Source organism: Periplaneta americana, chromosome 10, assembly GCF_040183065.1.
Source record: "Periplaneta americana isolate PAMFEO1 chromosome 10, P.americana_PAMFEO1_priV1, whole genome shotgun sequence".
NCBI lineage: Eukaryota > Metazoa > Arthropoda > Insecta > Blattodea > Blattidae > Periplaneta > Periplaneta americana.
Genome location: NC_091126.1, coordinates 66278888 through 66295781, shown reverse-complemented (window position 1 = coordinate 66295781; position 16894 = coordinate 66278888). Strand labels below are relative to the sequence as shown.

The window sequence follows — 16894 nt, the reverse complement described above, 5'->3', positions numbered from 1 at the left end:
TGTTTATAAGGCGATGTAAGCATAAAGGACATTGGAGGGGGTTTCTCCGTCCCTTCCACTTCCCCTCTTATGTCCAGGGCTGACACAGACAATATTAAATTTTTAATGACAAGTCATTAATAGTCCCATTTAAACATGATTTCTTTCCACTTTTTTGTGCAGAAATGATACTAGGATCGTGCATAAGATGATGGACAATTTCAGAACATGGTATTCCAAAATTAATTTTTACTTGCAGCTCTGTCTTGATGAGATTTTCAGACTGTTTTTTTCCCTGTCATCTGTCAAGATGTGGCCGAGTAAAGTGAAAATTCTTGCACGGAAGGCATTAGATACTGAAATTGACTACTATTAAGTAGGCCTAATTTTAGTAATTCGCAACATCTTCGCGATTTCTGAAAAAAATGCTCTCCACTTTTGACCACAAACTGTTCAACACAAGCAATATATTCGTACACACTTTTTTAAGATACAGAGTTCATCGTACAGTACATCTTCATCAAGCTGGATATCAAGTTTTTCCAGAAAGCACAACATATATGAGCCGTTCAGAGCAGAAGTGGTGTAAGTCAAACATGGGTAATGAGGGTTCAAGTAAACATTAGTAGTCAGTGGATAGCACGAAGGACATATTAATTGCCACTTTGCGTTGTATTTTACAGAATTTTTACTTTAAACCTCATTACACCACTTTTGCTCTGAACGGCTCATACTGTTCTCCAACCAGGAGATAAACCGTCAAAGGAATGTGCTTACTATTGCGTCATCTATTGGAGCGAAGTAGATAGATAATATTACCGTTATAACGTCAGTTTAAAAAAAAAAACATGCGCTCTCCTGCATATGTTATTTCCTGTATAGAGGGATTAAAAGACCAGAAGATTAACAGTGATCTAATTTTGTAACTAGGGTAGTATAAAAATGTGTATATCAGTGTTATTGTTTGTGCTGTGAGAGCTAGCCAATAGAGATACGAGTACCCACGTGTGTGACCTTATGACATCAACATTCATTCACAGCATCACCCCGCTCCTTCTCATTCCCTGGAGACTTTCTAGTGGTTGGAGTACAGTATATCCCTTGACATTTCAATACTGTTCAGGCAAAACGTGAACGTTCGGCAATCCTAAATACACGTAGCGTTAGATTTCGCGTTCAATATGATCAGAATTAGGCTTTTCGGTATTGTACCGTGTTCCAGGTTATGGTGGTATAATCAAAAGCCTAATTCTGAAATAATGAATCCTGAAAAAATAAGTTGACTCAAATTTCAGCTATGTGAGTCTTCCAAGAATAGCAATAGGCCTAATGTCAGATTTTGTAATTAACAGTCCTTAAATTCAAAGAGAAATGTGTATAATATTTATGCCCTCGTTCGACGCTGTGTCTTTATGGTAACTTTAGGTTACAAATGTAGTGTATCCGTGTTTGAATCCCGGAAGGGATGTGAGGGTTTAATTTCCTCCCATAGTGACTTAGAGAGTGATCCTTTTCTTGTGTTCGTCTTATGTTGTTTCAAGGGGTGACTTTCCACCATGTAACTATATGACTAGACATGTACAGATACGGAAATAAAATTTCGAGCTCCCTTAGCCCCACTGTCATTGATAAGGTTAAGCATATTTTGATGTGGAGATAGAGTAGCGACAATAGCCCCACTGTCAGTGATAAGATTAGGTATCGTTCAGTGAGGAGATTAGTGACCATATCCTCACTCTGAGCGATATGGTTAAGCATAGATAGATTAGTGACATAGCCCCGCTGTTAGTGGTAAGTTTAGGAAGGATTTTATGAGGAAAAAATGAATGACAAATGATTTGAGCAAAAATAATGTAGGCCAATAATTATACCTCTGAAAATTTATAACTTACGCATCGCAGTTCCACCTAGGATGATGCATTCATTTCCTATAGTAACACGGGGATCAGCAAAGTGACATTCAATTTCGCTTTACTGCTATAGGGTACTACTTATTTAAAAATAGCAGCAAGCGCCAGACTCATCGTCCACGATTGATATTTTTATTGGTAAATTATACTTCTTATAGCATTCGGTAATGTTTTATTTGGCATCATTTTCAATTAATTTATTGGAGCTATTTAATTGTTTTTCAACACGCTTTATCAACTACGATTGTGATCTAGCATCTGAGTGAAATGAAGGTGATAATGCCAGTAAAATGAGTCCAGGGTCTAGTGCCGACAGTTATAGGTCATTCGTTATCCTGTGAAACCAAATGCATTCGTGCGCCGTAGCTCATATTAATAAATTTATGGTGGGGGTAAGTGAATTAGCTAGCTTGCAAGTCGAAGCGTAGCGAGGGAGGGAAGCTTCTCAGTCCACTTTATCCTTCACTTCCCGCGCAGGTAGGTTTCACGATATACCGAATGGCCTATACACACTATTTCCTCTTCATTGATTGAGGGAAAACCGCGGAGAAAACCTCAACGAGGTAACTTGTCAAAACCAGGATGTGAACATGGGACTGCTCGTTTTACGGTCAGATATCTAATCGTTACTACGCAGCGGTAGATGCTATATTCAGTGATTGTGAACTAAGGCGACGATGAAGCAATGGTGTACTGAACAAGATGGGAGAAATCGAAATGCTTGGATAGGATCTGTACCACAATAGCTTTTTCTTAATTATATCAGTACTCACAAAAAAATTAAAGTAAAAAATGTAATAAACATTTACTGGAATGAACCAGAAAAGAAAAATGTATCTTACATATTCTTCCCGATATCAAACCCCGGTCACTCGTGAGAAGCCGTCAGCAGAGTTAGACCTGATTTTTTCCATCTCCGAAATCTCTTTTCCATAAATATTTATAAAGTACTGACGGAAATATCCCAATTAGAACCTTCTCTGAATGACAAACAAACATTGTTAAACATAGGCGAAGAGAGAACCGTTTCCTTGGGGGGGGGCAAACCAAAACCATAGAATCCCCATATAACGGAGTTATGGGTGACATCATTTACCTCCTCCCCCTGTTACAGCTTGACCGTGGTATAATATATCGGAATATGATCATTTAATAAAGGTATTTTTGGGGACATGTTTCTTACACTGTTACATCCATGTCCGCAATGTTTCGAACCGAGTTGTGTAGGGCTTGAACTACTACAAATTATAATAGGGCATAGCTTAAAACAATCTCTTCTTTTTCTCTCCCGTACAGAAATATATGCATACATTAATAAAACTACGTAACAATGCTAACAGACATTCTTTTATGAAGTTTATCATTCATTTTGAATTAAGTTTACCTTCCTGAAGACATCATACGAAATGTAAACTCTCTGGGTGCTATTCATAGACATTTCGCTAGCCCGCGCTACGAGCGTGCTAAACTAGCCCCGACTATCGACTGATTACTTGTACAGGATTCATATCATATCATATTGCTAACCCTGGTTAGTTCGCTGATCATCCACCGGAAGCCCGCGCTAAGAATATCTATGAATATGACCCTAATTATTTTATTTAATCTCGTCTTTAAGTTTACAGATTATACCGGGATCACTTTTCTTTTTTCTGCATTTTTGTGCAGTATGTTATTCATATTTCTCCAAGTGGCAGTTTGAACATCTGCTGACTTCGAATACATTCGTATAGGCTGTTACAAAAGAAACAATACAGTGCTTCCATTGCTCAAATGAGGTATAGAAATTCTTATACATTCAAAAACTTAAAATAAATATTATAGTCCAGACACATGATCTGAAGACATTAACTTATTAATTTAACGACAGAAATTTAATCATAGAAAAAGCAAAAAAAGATCTTTTGAATTCAATATTTTCTAACGTTAATAGGGAAAAAAATCGTTGAGAGAAGTTTGGTGGGGGGGGGGCACGTGCCCCCCCCCATAATTCCGCCTATGGGCTTAACTCTTTCCAAATTTACATTAATAAACTTAGACTTTCACAAGTAGAATCACAAGGCACCGCATACAGTATACCACAGAAGCGCAGCAATCATTGTTCGCGATCAATCCTTCCCGTTGCTTTCAGGACACCTAGTATACCCCACTTAAGTACACTGCTCCCAACGTGCAGTCGTGGCCGAGTGGTTAAGGCGTCTGACTAGAAATCAGATTCCCTCCGGGAGCGTAGGTTCGAGTCCTACCGACTGCGAACTTTTTAAACCACAGTCTACTGTCGACAACGTTTCACACTGTAACATACTGTAATTATGTGAGATAGGAATAGAAAATCCGTACAAATGGTTTGATAATTAAGGTACCAATATCGTCAACATTTAAAAATATAATTTTCGCTGGTATCCATGGTTCTATTACGACTGTTACGTCAAAGATTACAATTATTTATTAACTCACCTATACTTCATACAGTGCGAAACTGAAAAATTAAGAAGAATTGAGCATCTGACTTCGAGTTTGGATCTTCATATGCTAATGTTATGTTTTATTTAACGACACTCGCAACTGCCGAGGTTATTTCAGCGTCGCCGGTGTGCCGGAATTTTGTCCCGCAGGAGTTCTTTTACATGCCAGTAAATGTACTGACATTAGCCTGTCGCATTTTAGCACACTTAAATGCCATCGACCTGGCCCGGGATCGAACCCGCAACCTCGGGTAAAGAAGGCCAGCGCTATACCAAGTGTGCCAACCAGGCCGACATCTTCATGTTGTGTCTAGGATCAGTTTTTTAAACTATTTATTACATATTGTGTGCCATTAGCATTAACTTGAAATATTAAGTAGTACATGTTATTATGCCTTAGGTTTTTATGAGAATTTTTAATATTCGATTGTAGACATTCATGACGAAGAGAATTTTCAGGTTTTGCATTGTATGTTGAAACTTAATATATCCAAAGTTTAGGGTCCATCATCAGGTTATGCAGTCCCAGATCTGAAGGATCATTTACCCACTCTCTTGGTACCGTTATGCATGTCTTATGGTGTACTTTCTCCGCATGGAGGCTAAAGTTATGGTATTTTAGGCTTTCGTAGTGATTTTGTGTTTCAAAAACCAATTCCGTAAGGGATTCCGCTACTTTTAATAATTTTGCAGCAGACATCACAATACAAATCACATCACAGAACAAATACACTCACACAGCAAAAAGAAAAAAACAACAAAATCACGCACTTGACGCTCGGACTCCTGGCGCGCCAACTGAGAATAAGTCAAACAGAAAAAAGGTGGGTAGCAGATGTTAGAGTGAGGTGGACAGATATGTTTGTTGATGCTTCTTGTTATGGAATAGTTCAATGGAACAAAACCAGGGAGTGGTTATTTTGGTTTTTCCACAGCAACCATGCATATGCATGGAATTTCCAACCATCGAGTAGTCGACCAAAAATATTGTGTGATGACAATGAAACATTCCAGAATCTTATTTTTTTTTTTTACAAAATATGCAATTTTGGGGGTTTGTGCAAAAAAAATGCTGCAATGAGTCGCCTAGAATCAAACTGAACTTTCTCCAAATTATGAAGTATTGGATTACGATATGTTTCAGTGTAGAATTTTGCGGGGAATGTGATACAATGCTCGTTTGGATTCAAACTGGAATTTATCTGCCTTAGCTTTAGTAGTAAAATCACCGTTTGTAGTCTAACTGCATTAGTTTTTCGTCTTTTCTAACAAATCAGATTTTTTGATAAAGTGCAGTTTAATTCTAGGCGACTCAGATATACTGCAATACATACACAATAGTGTATTATATGCAGAAACACCTGAAACATGAAGGAAAAAAAATGCACGATTAACTTTGCATATTCGTCACCACAGACGATCAAAACAAGTATAAAAATATTTTTGCCTGACTTTCAACTAGCCAGTAAAAATATGCATCTGCACATGAATACCGGACCCAGTAATTATTATTATTATTATTATTATTATTATTATTATTATTATTATTATTATTACTACTACTACTTACTTACTTACTTACTTACTGGCTTTTAAGGGACCCGGAGGTTCATTGCCGCCCTCACATAAGCCCGCCATTGGTCCCTATCCTGTGCAAGATTAATCCAGTCTCTATCAACATATCCCACCTCCCTCAAATCCATTTTAATATTATCCTCCCATTTACGTCTCGGCCTCCCCAAGGGTCTTTTTCCTTCCGGTCTCCCAACTAACACTCTATATGCATTTCTGGATTCGCCCATACGTGCTACATGCCCTGCCCATCTCAAACGTCGGGATTTAATGTTCCTAATTATGTCAGGTGAAGAATACAATGCGTGCAGTTCTGTGTTGTGTAACTTTCTCCATTCTCCTGTACCTTCATCCCTCTTAGCCCCAAATATTTTCCTAAGCACCTTATTCTCAAACACCCTTAACCTATGTTCCTCTCTCAAAGTGAGAGTCCAAGTTTCACAACCATACAGAACAACCGGTAATATAACTGTTTTATAAATTCTAACTTTCAGATTTTTTGACAGACTGGATGATAAAAACTTCTCAACCGAATAATAATAGGCATTTCCCATATTTATTCTATGTTTAATTTCCTCCCGAGTATCAGTTATATCAGGAGATTCTGGATATCCCAACACATCCACCAATTTAACATCTCCAACGATTCGGAACTACATGAAGACTAATCATCAGAGCAAATTGGAATGACTTGAAGTATCATTTACTCCTTGCGCTTGGATACTCCAAACAACGGGCCTAAAAGAGCACAGGACCCTTCAGGTCGAACCAATTCATCCTGAAAACTGGAACCTGTATAAAGTTCCGAAACGTTGAAATTTTGAGTACCAAGATACGTGGGGTAACGCGAAATTCTGAAAATTCATGTTTCATTCTCATTTTCAATCCCGAGAATAAAATTCTTTAATCAGGATATATACACTCTCATTTAGGATTATCGAAGCAAAGAAAGTTTTTTTTTTTTTTTTTTGCATTTTTAGCTACTATATAGTCATGTCACTACATGAATAAATATGAGTGTTAATTATTTAATTAGAAGCGAAAAATGGAACAAACGCACGTGCGCTTAGAACACTGATGTGAGCCCATTGCACTACCTCGAAATTTTAACGTGGGCTATAAAAATGTTTAAGCTTCTCTCACAGACGTTAAAAAAGATAACTAATATCCCAGATACTTGGAAATATCAAAGCAGAAAAGCAGTCACACATCTTTGCCACTGGACAAGTGGAATATATCACGAGTACTCATTCCACACTGCATGCATGGTCACACTCATCAAATTTATACTGATTGCTCTCGTTCAAACGGTAATGAAGCTGAAGAAGCTGCAGTAGGATGTGCTTTCGTGGTGTACTGTAACGATGTAGAAATTCATTACTAACAATTCAGATTCTCACCTTAAGCCTTAGTTTTTCTGAACCGACATATGCGAGGCCTGCCTAGCACAAATCCGGACTACAGGAGAGATAGTGAGTGGTTTCTATAGCTGCGAGGCGCACAGACCTCGCATCTCGCAGCTATAGAAACCACTCACTATCTCGGATTTGTGCGAGACGGACCTCGCACCTCGCATCTCGCATGCGTCGGTTCAGAAAAACCAAGGTTTTATTGCTCCATATTTCAAGCAGAACTGCTGACAATATATTACAACTACGATGCCCGTATCTATAGCGATTCTCAAGCTGCACTTCATTCAGTTAGGCAAAAATATAATAAAAATCCTCTATCTGTGGTAATCAAGTCCCTAGTTATGGGATATTCCAAGCATATCTGTCTAACCTGGGTCCGTGGCCATGCCGGTACTCTGGGAAACGAAAGAGCCGATGAACTGGCCAACACCGCTGCTCATTCTAATCAGAGTAGGCTTACATTGAGTGTCCTGCTAAACATATTAGAAAGGTAAAGGTACTAAAAAGGGACCCAAAAAAGGTTGGAATTAATACTGGCCCAGTAGCAAAAATGGATCCCTAACCAAGAAACTGTATTTCCCAACTGTATTTGAACGACTCGACAAGAATAAATTACCATTAGATTTCATAAAACCCCAGTTTTATCGGGGCATGAGATGTTCGGAAGTTATTTTCAGAGGTTTCAAATTGTAAAAGAGAAAGAATATCAGTGTGTAGGCGAAGAAACAATACAAACTGTGGATCACTTTCTGTTTACGTGCGAAGTGTTTGAAAGCAAAAGATTTGTATTGATATCACGTCTCTCAGAATGTAATATTGTTTATGCCAGTTCTCTTTCAAAAATTATTTTGCAAAGAATGTTGCTATAAAGAGTTTGTTAATTTTGTAAGATTGTAGATATTTGTACTTATGTATAGGTTAGTTCTTGCAGGTAGTATTTATAAGTGTCTGTAGAATTAATATTGTATGAATTATTCCCGTAGTGTACTATTTGAAGGGTTCAGAGCCATAGTGAGCCAAGCGCTATTTAACTTATTAAAAACGGAGAAAGCAAGGGTTAAATTTAAGTGAATACCATAGTTTAATGAAGATTGACATATCATTTAGTTTTAATGTGTATACTTTATATTACTTCCATTGAATTATGGTAATAACTTCATTTTAACTCTTGTTTTCTACGGTTTTTAGTAAATGGCGCTTGGCCCACTATGGTTCTAAACCCTTCGTTTATGCTAGATATATCCATATGTATTTTTTTAACTCTTTATCAAACTATAATCCTATCATACCTTATGGTTAAACAGGGTTTCAATTCCTCTAGAGATTCAGTAATAAATGTTCGAAAAAGTTTTCCTGGAATTCTCTTTCAGGATCAGGATATTTTATGCAACTTAAATCTACGACACGAAACACAAACTTTACTTTACTTCTTGAGGAAAACAAGCCAAGAATTTTATATTCCTTTAAAACTCATCACTCTCAAAAGCGTCTGAGTCCGCGAACCCCGAATCCAGTGGCTAGCATGGTAACTACTCAATGATAGGGAACGACACAAGCATAATTTTCCATAGAAAACGTTCTACAGAACAAGTAACACAGCAATCTTTGACACTAGCGCCATTGACGTTGTAGAATGATATGAAGTCCAGAAGCAAACAAAGAATATTGTAACTACTGTAAATTTTAATACGCTATGACAATGGCCGATAATCAATAGCATATAATCTAATACATTACTTCAGACTCAAAGCCGTATTCAATTTTAACTCGGATGTCAATGAACAATGCGCAATATACTTAATTAAAGAATAAACTCGTAGCGCGACAGCCCATGGAAGGCCAAAGCCTACCAGGCCACACGTCAACATATCATCGGAGATAAACCAACGTCCTACCACGTCTAGTATATACAGTGACGAAGCTCAATACGTAGGGAATATGCATCCATAGATAGTTACTAACCACTAGGATCGCTACTATCGCCTCATCACAGACAATGAGAAATAGTACTGGCACAGTTTATTGTTCTTAGTACCCTCAACAACGCAAGCTTCGTGACTGTATATACTAGACTGTGATCCTACCAGTAAGGGGGTAAAGTGTGTTAAGCCGTTACAACTGGCTTTCGAAATCAGATTTCAATAGTCACTGTAATACCCCAAATTCATTACGTTGCTGGGTGGCTGCCGGTCATACACGTTGGACGAAATTTCAAGAGAAAATTTATGTAAGGGGATAGTAAACCGTTAGAACTGGCTTTCGAAACCAGATTTCAATACTCACTGCAATACCCCAAATTCATTACGATGCTGGGTCGCTACCGGTCATACACGTTGGACGAAATTTCAAGAGAAAATTTATGTAAGGGGGTAGCAAACCGTTAGAACTGGCTTTCGAAACCAGATTTCAATAGTCACTGTAATACCCCAAATTCATTACGTTGCTGGGTGGCTACCGGTTATACACGTTGGACGAAATTTCAAGAGAAAATTTATGTAAGGGGATAGTAAACCGTTAGAACTGGCTTTCGAAACCAGATTTCAATACTCACTGCAATACCCCAAATTCATTACGATGCTGGGTCGCTACCGGTCATACACACTGGACGAAATTTCAAGAGAAAACTCATGTAAAGGGGTAGTAAACCGTTAGAACTGGCTTTCGAAACCAGATTTCAATGCTCACTGTAATACCCCAAATTCATCACGCTGCTGGGTGGCCACCGGTCAAACACACTCCACGAAATTTCAAGAGAAAATTTATGTAAGAGTGTAACGTGTGGTAAGCCGTCATAGCTGGCGCCAGCGTTTTTGGCGTGTGACCCTAGTTATATAGTAGGCCAGTTTGTGAGCATGTTGCTAGTGCAGCTGAGAATGGTACCACTTCATATACACGTCACATCACCCATTTGCCAAACACAGTTGTCAGACTGACTGCGGCAAATATAAAACACTCGCACTTAACGTTCCCATTACTTATTTCACACGCCAAAAATGGTGTATAAATTAAATGTATTGTGATGGAAAAAGATATTCTGAATTGGTTTAGGTGTATTAATTTAAGTAAAGTTAATAGAAGTACAACTGACTTTCGAAACCAGATTTGAATATTCACTGTACCACTCCAAATTCATCATGATACTGGGTGGCCACCGTTCATATACACAGGACGAAATTTCAAGATAAAATTTATTCCTTCAGAAGGACTCGAACCAGCGCTCATTACGTGTCGCTAGTTTAAGGCATGACGCTTAGTCATGCAGATACGGCAAGTTAAAGAAAATCATAATTTGATAAAATTAATTTAAGCAGTATTTAAATTCAAACATAAAGCTTAACAATTTCACTTAAATAATTTCATCAGTATAAATTGGCTTATCGGCGGGAGAATTTTTTTATCCTGTTTTTAAATTATATAACAGTCCTTTGAGTCGGTTACCAATAATTCTTGGAGTGTTTCTTAAAGTATGTAGAAATCGCGCTTTGCCAAGTTTTCCGGGTTGAGAAGTGTGAATATGTTCTCATTTTCCTAAAACTGTATAAAATTTCAGACATGAACATTACTATGCAAAACCGTAAATACAATACAAAATAACAACTATTCTGTCTCCGTGTGTATGTCATGTCGCGATCAAAATAAAACTACTCATTTCGACAGACTAAATAAAAGCACTCGGAGAATGTCTTCCCCAAGCAATGGCGATGTATGTCTCTTTTATAGGTGAGAAAGTGAGATGAAATTGAAATAGCAAATCATCGCGAATCACTTTCTTTAAAATATTCTATTATTCCTCTTGTGTTCATCAAATTTTTACTATGGAAATAACACACCACGTAACTTCTGGCACTTCACTCCGTGTCCCTGGTGTATCGTCATTGTCACACAAGCTTTTTATTACCAAAACTTCAGCAGAATTTTTAATGAATCAAAATTCGACCGTTTCGTCAAAAGATTGTCATGGTCCTTAGCCCTTTTCCTATAACGTCTTTAAAGTAATGTTATTTTCCGTGACATTCTAAGTCATATATAAACACTCTATTCCAATTCATGGGAAAACAACTGTCCATAATTAGGGAAAAAAAACTTTTTGCACAGCTGAAAAATCAGAGGATGCTCCAGAGATAGCTAAACTGTCTATCTTAACTAACGCCGTATAAAGCACTATTTTACTCTCGGAAAAATGTAGTGGCGATTGACGCAGAATACTCTAGAAATGCACGCTTCCCACTGTTGAGCTTGGTGAGTGTACTTACGCTTACTGTTACGATGAGAGGTGTGGAGCTGGAGCCATTGTTGTGTCACGTGTGCTCGGACTGATGTGCGGTACTGTGAGATGCGGGCGGGGGTTGTGCCAGGGGGCGCTCTGCCGCAATATCCCCCTCTCGCACCCCGACTCTCTTGGCAGGAACTTAGCTTCAGCTTGCCTGCTTGCTTGTTTCTATTGATTCAGAGTCCGCCCCTCTCTGTACTTCAGGCACGCAAACAAAATTTCTCACTCTTTCTTTTTTGAAGAAATTAACACGAACACAATCGACACACTGAATTGTAAACTTCAGTTTCTATCAGTTAAATGTAGTGTTTCATAATTCCGATTTGACGACAAGCAATAAAATATAATAATCTTCCTGTACCTTCGGTAAGTTTCAGCTTCATGTGTAAAATAACAAATCAACAAAAATACAATTTAATTAGTGCAAGATTAGGAAGATGGAACTCTTCATGTACATAGGGTAAAGGTTGGTAATATTGTGATATGAGTAATATTGTGATAGTTCTTTTTGAGAATTTATTACAATTTTACTGAGCGAGAGGAAGATCGGTTTTTTGCGTCAATGTACAGCAGGGACGTCGCTAGGTGGGTGCGAAAGGGTGCGCAAGCACCCCATAAAATATCGGAGCACCCGTTTCCGCACCCCAAAGGGCAATTTATTAAAAAAAATACTAGGCATAAGTTATTTTGAAGCACAAAAACAAACAAACAATTTCTTGGATGTGAAAAACTACGTCCCTTAGTGTATCGTTATGGATGTGATGAGCAACAACAACAACAACAACAATAATAATAATAATAATAATAATAATAATAATAATAATAATAATAATAATAATAATACATAGTAATATTAATAAACAAGTGTATAGTATGCGCGTAAGTGCATGAGAGAAAATTTTGGACTTTTTATGTACCATATTTTTACAGCTCGCACCCCATTTTTAAATCTCGCACCCCATCCGCACCCCCCTTGCCCTGATCCTAGCGACGCCACTGATGTACAGGGTGGACCACTCGAATGTACCTAATTTCAATTGTATATGACTGGTGAACGGCTGAAAGTAGAACCTTACGGTAACGTTTATATGAAAGGAAATTACAACTGTACATATCCGTCATCAGATCACTCATGATGTATGCATGTGAAGCATGGTCTCACGCCCACCCCCGCCATCTTCGAAGACTCGACGGTATCCAACGTGCAGTATGCAGAACCATCACTGGACCAGATTACCACATCCGGAATACCCAACTGTACAGAGGCCTCAACATCAGTTTATTTAGGGACTACGTTCGAACGTTACGGAAAAATTATCTGGAAAAGCTACATTGTCACATCAACCCTCTCATGCACGAATTAACTCAGTGATCACCCTCCACCTGCTACACTCAGCTCACCTATCTCCATCATTGATGAAGATAAAAGGAAGATGAAAACGTCAATGTAACATAATCATATTTCTCTACACGACTGCGAAAGGCAAGGGTCCATAAGAGACCTGAAACTTATTGAAACAGGCATATAAAGTGCCACCAATTAAAAAAAATGAAAGGAAAACTGAACAACTTTCGAATCCTGTCGGTTGATGGTGCGCAGACACGGTTTCTTTTCGTAGATTGTATCGATTGTCAAAATGGCGACACCGCAGATGAAAGCGCAAACTGTATTGGGTATGCGGAGTTTAAATCAATTGTTAGAGTTCAAAGGGAGTGTCGGCGATTGTTTAACCATGATGCTCCAACTGCTAAAAGCATCAAGAAGAGGCACGATACATTTTTAGCTACAGTGTCGATGTTGAAGAAGCATGGTGTTGGTCCTAGAACATCCGACGAAATGGTTGCAAATGTTCAAGCCGCGTATGAGCGAAGCCCGTGGAAGTTATTAACCCTTTCTAACCCAAATTAAATTTACAAGCAATCCATGTTGAAACAAATAGCTGTATTAGGACCAATTCAGTGACCAAGTTACGGGAGTGGCAACATTTGAAACAAAACTATATTGATGAAAATGTATTGAAATAGAAGTTATCCGCAAAATTTACCTTCATATGTAACACACAAGTATATAAATGCTATAAAGTTAATTACTGCCATATGGTATCTATAGGTAAGAAAGGGTTAAGAAGAAATTCGCGGGAACTTCAAGTACCAAAATCAACATTGCAACGAATTGTCCACAAACGTCTTAAACTGTAGGCATACAAGGTGTAGTTAATGCAACGTCTGGAGCCGGATGACAAACCCAAACGAGTGGAATTCGCCAATACGATGCTAGACTGTCTCCGGACTTAACACCGCTCGATTTCTTTCACTGGGGCTAGGTCAAAGATAAAGTGTACGCCACCCCAATCAGAGACCTTCGTGATATTCGGGAGCGTATCATAGAGGCTATTGAGAGCAATTCAGAAGACATGCTCCAACGTGCTTGGCAAGAAATCTTTCATCGTTTCGATATCGTCACAGTGACAGCTGGAGCTCACGTAGAGATATGATGATATGCATATCGAAACTTTTTGAGTTTTCCTTTCATATAAACGTTACTGTAGGTTTCTGTCTTCAGCCGTTTACCAGTCACATACAATTGAAATTAGGTACATTCGAGCGGTCCACTCTGTATTAAGGGAATGTACATGGATAAGTTTATGCACAAAACCGGTCCTTCTCTCGCTCAGTAAAATTGTAATAAATTCTCAAAAATAACTATCACAATATTACTCGTATCACAATATTACCAACTTTTACCCTGTATTTCAAAATGTTTAATTTAGTTCCATCTGCATCGTGTGGTGGTTCATCGAAAAATTTTAATTTTCTTACAAAATACAATTTGATTCTGTGAAAAAAAAATCAAGCTTATTTGCAATAAAGTTGGTGATGTAATTATATTATATTGAAAGGTCGTATATTCGAATCTGTGTGAAGAAAAAGCTTTTCCTTCTCATCGTACTTTCCACGATACCAATGTAATCTATTCAGCCGCCCATAAAACTGATAATCGTCATCGTCGTCCTCCTCCTCCTCCTCCTCCTCCTCATCATCATCATCATCATCATCATCAGCAGCAGCATTGTGGCCCGTACCGTCCTCACTTTTGTAAGGATTTCATAGCAATATTACACATTCACAAAGAGAGGGACTTCCTAATCAAATGGTCAGCATGATGTAAAGCCACTGCAAGAACAAAAGACAATAACCAGTGACACACGCAATCCTTATGAGAAGATAAATCTCCGTTTCTCTGCAGGGAATCGAACTCGAGCATCCTGGAACTCTTGGTAGGAGAACTACCCCTTGAGCCAAAATAGAGAACGAACATGCAATTTTCAAAGACCATACTCATATTCATGGCTATGCAGTGTTATTTGAAATTCTTACAGCGATTATAAAATGTAATTTGTGTTCGAGTTAACTGTCTGTAGAACGACAGTCTGTGGGCTAGAAGAAATCGGCTCCGAAGGAAGGCGAGATCGTAAATTCCAGATTAATTTCAGAGTTCACTCAACCTCCTACAAAATCGGGTGGGTACCCGAGCGAGCTGCCCAAATCTTTTCCTTTTAATGCTGGATCCAGACATCATGAGATCTGTAACTCTCTTACCTCCTAACAACTCAATGGTGTTCACATGAATAATTTTTACAGTCTTTGTGGAATATCTTGAGACTGATACCTGCTCTGGCCTTTTCCAGGCAACCGGTTGAGAGGATGTAAAGCTCGGTTGAGACGGTGCGTGTTTCTGTGATGGACTCCAAGGTGGCTGCGCTGATGGCTACCCTGCGTTCTCACTTGCTGGAAGTAATGCGCTCTGGTTGCTGCTGCTTTGGTGGCTAGCTTGCTGGATTTCGAGAGCAGGTTCCTTGTTATTTTTCGTGATGGTTTGCAAGCTGGAACCAAAGATGATATAGTATCACCACTGAAACCTTCGAGCATTAAAGTAAATAGAGAGGGCGTTCAATACTACTCTACCGGATGAACGTGGCACCAAAATAACAGCTCTCTCAGATCAGCTGATCTCGGGCAAAACATTACACAGTATGCTGTACGTATATGCAGTTTGTTACAATGATTGTGGATATGACAGCATATCCTAGAATGTATTAAGATAAAAAAATGTTTCGGTAGATCCTAATTGAACAAGTGTCTTGGTTTAATGGCTTGTTTTATAATAAAACATGAAATAACTTAAAGATAAGCCTGCTCTAAATGTCTTATGAACATATAGGATACTTTTACTGTCGACGTTTTAGTAAGGAAATTGAAGTTAGAAGTTACTGAAAATGTATTAAATAGGATTGAAACGAAGGAGTTGACAAAAGAAAGGACACTATTGTTTTTTTTTAATTTTTTAATCATGGCAATTTCTTTACGACATTTGACAGTACTTTGGATTTCTTAGTCTGACAAGTACCCTTCATTTGGAGGGAGTGAAAACATAGGTTATGTAACTTTTATTGATCGGAAAACTGTAATAGTGTGAGAAAGTTGTGTCTTGATTTTGTGATTAACATCTTGACGACTCTACCGAGCCTTATGTTTTAGAAATTATTCGTAAGTTCGGCAAGTTTATTTACTAGTAAAACTGGAATATAGGCCTACCATGTCTTTATATAATAGGTACTTTAATTCGCAGACTAATAAGAAATATAATTATGTAATCCCGTAAAAAGGAATAGATCACAAACTGGCAGCTACTTATACAAAGAGTAATGGGAAATAACATGATTTTTCGCTGAGAAGGAAGAGAGAGTCTATTAGCGACATTTTCTACAACACGGATCCCATGCTAAACAGAGAATGGATGCGAGGAGAGTACGAGCTCAGACACGTTGTAACAAGATTTGCGATTCATGGATTTCACCACTGAATATGTACTGTACCAGGAAGTTCTTCCATCAGCTCGGCCAGGAGTGTAGATGTGTATTGTGTAACAGTCAGTGTGATACGTACCATGCTTTGGAATGCAAACAGAGAATAGTATCTCTGCTTCAGTTCTGTCTAACTGTAAACGGAGAATAATGGACTAGTGTGGGGTTCACCCAAACGCTTTACACTACTAGTGTTTAATATCATACCCATTGGGCACTTTACATTGTATTATTAATATCGTACTTTAGCTGTTTTGCACTTATGACTTAATTACCTTATTACGACATTTCCTATTGTTAATGTAGGACTTTATTTGTTTTCCACTCACGGTTTAGTTTCTTTTTGACCATGAGTGTTGGCAACAGATGAAACAGCAGATGATTTTCCAATTTGAACTGTGAGAACAACAACCATCACCGT

The 16894-nt window shown here is 38.2% G+C and overlaps 1 protein-coding gene and 1 non-coding gene across 2 annotated transcripts in view; one reads left to right on the top strand and one right to left on the bottom strand.

Annotated features, from left to right (window-relative positions):
- Nucleotides 1-11979, bottom strand: part of LOC138707768 (sialate:O-sulfotransferase 1-like) — a 90064-nt gene extending 78085 nt beyond the window's left edge. The window contains exon 1 of the mRNA XM_069837640.1: nt 11592-11979. The gene's annotated coding sequence lies outside the window, so the exon portion shown is untranslated. The remainder of the gene's footprint in view (nt 1-11591) is intronic.
- TRNAS-AGA (transfer RNA serine (anticodon AGA)) lies at nt 4062-4143 on the top strand. Its single transcript has one exon. It is a non-coding gene; the product is annotated as a tRNA-Ser (tRNA).
- Nucleotides 11980-16894: the final 4915 nt, after the last annotated feature.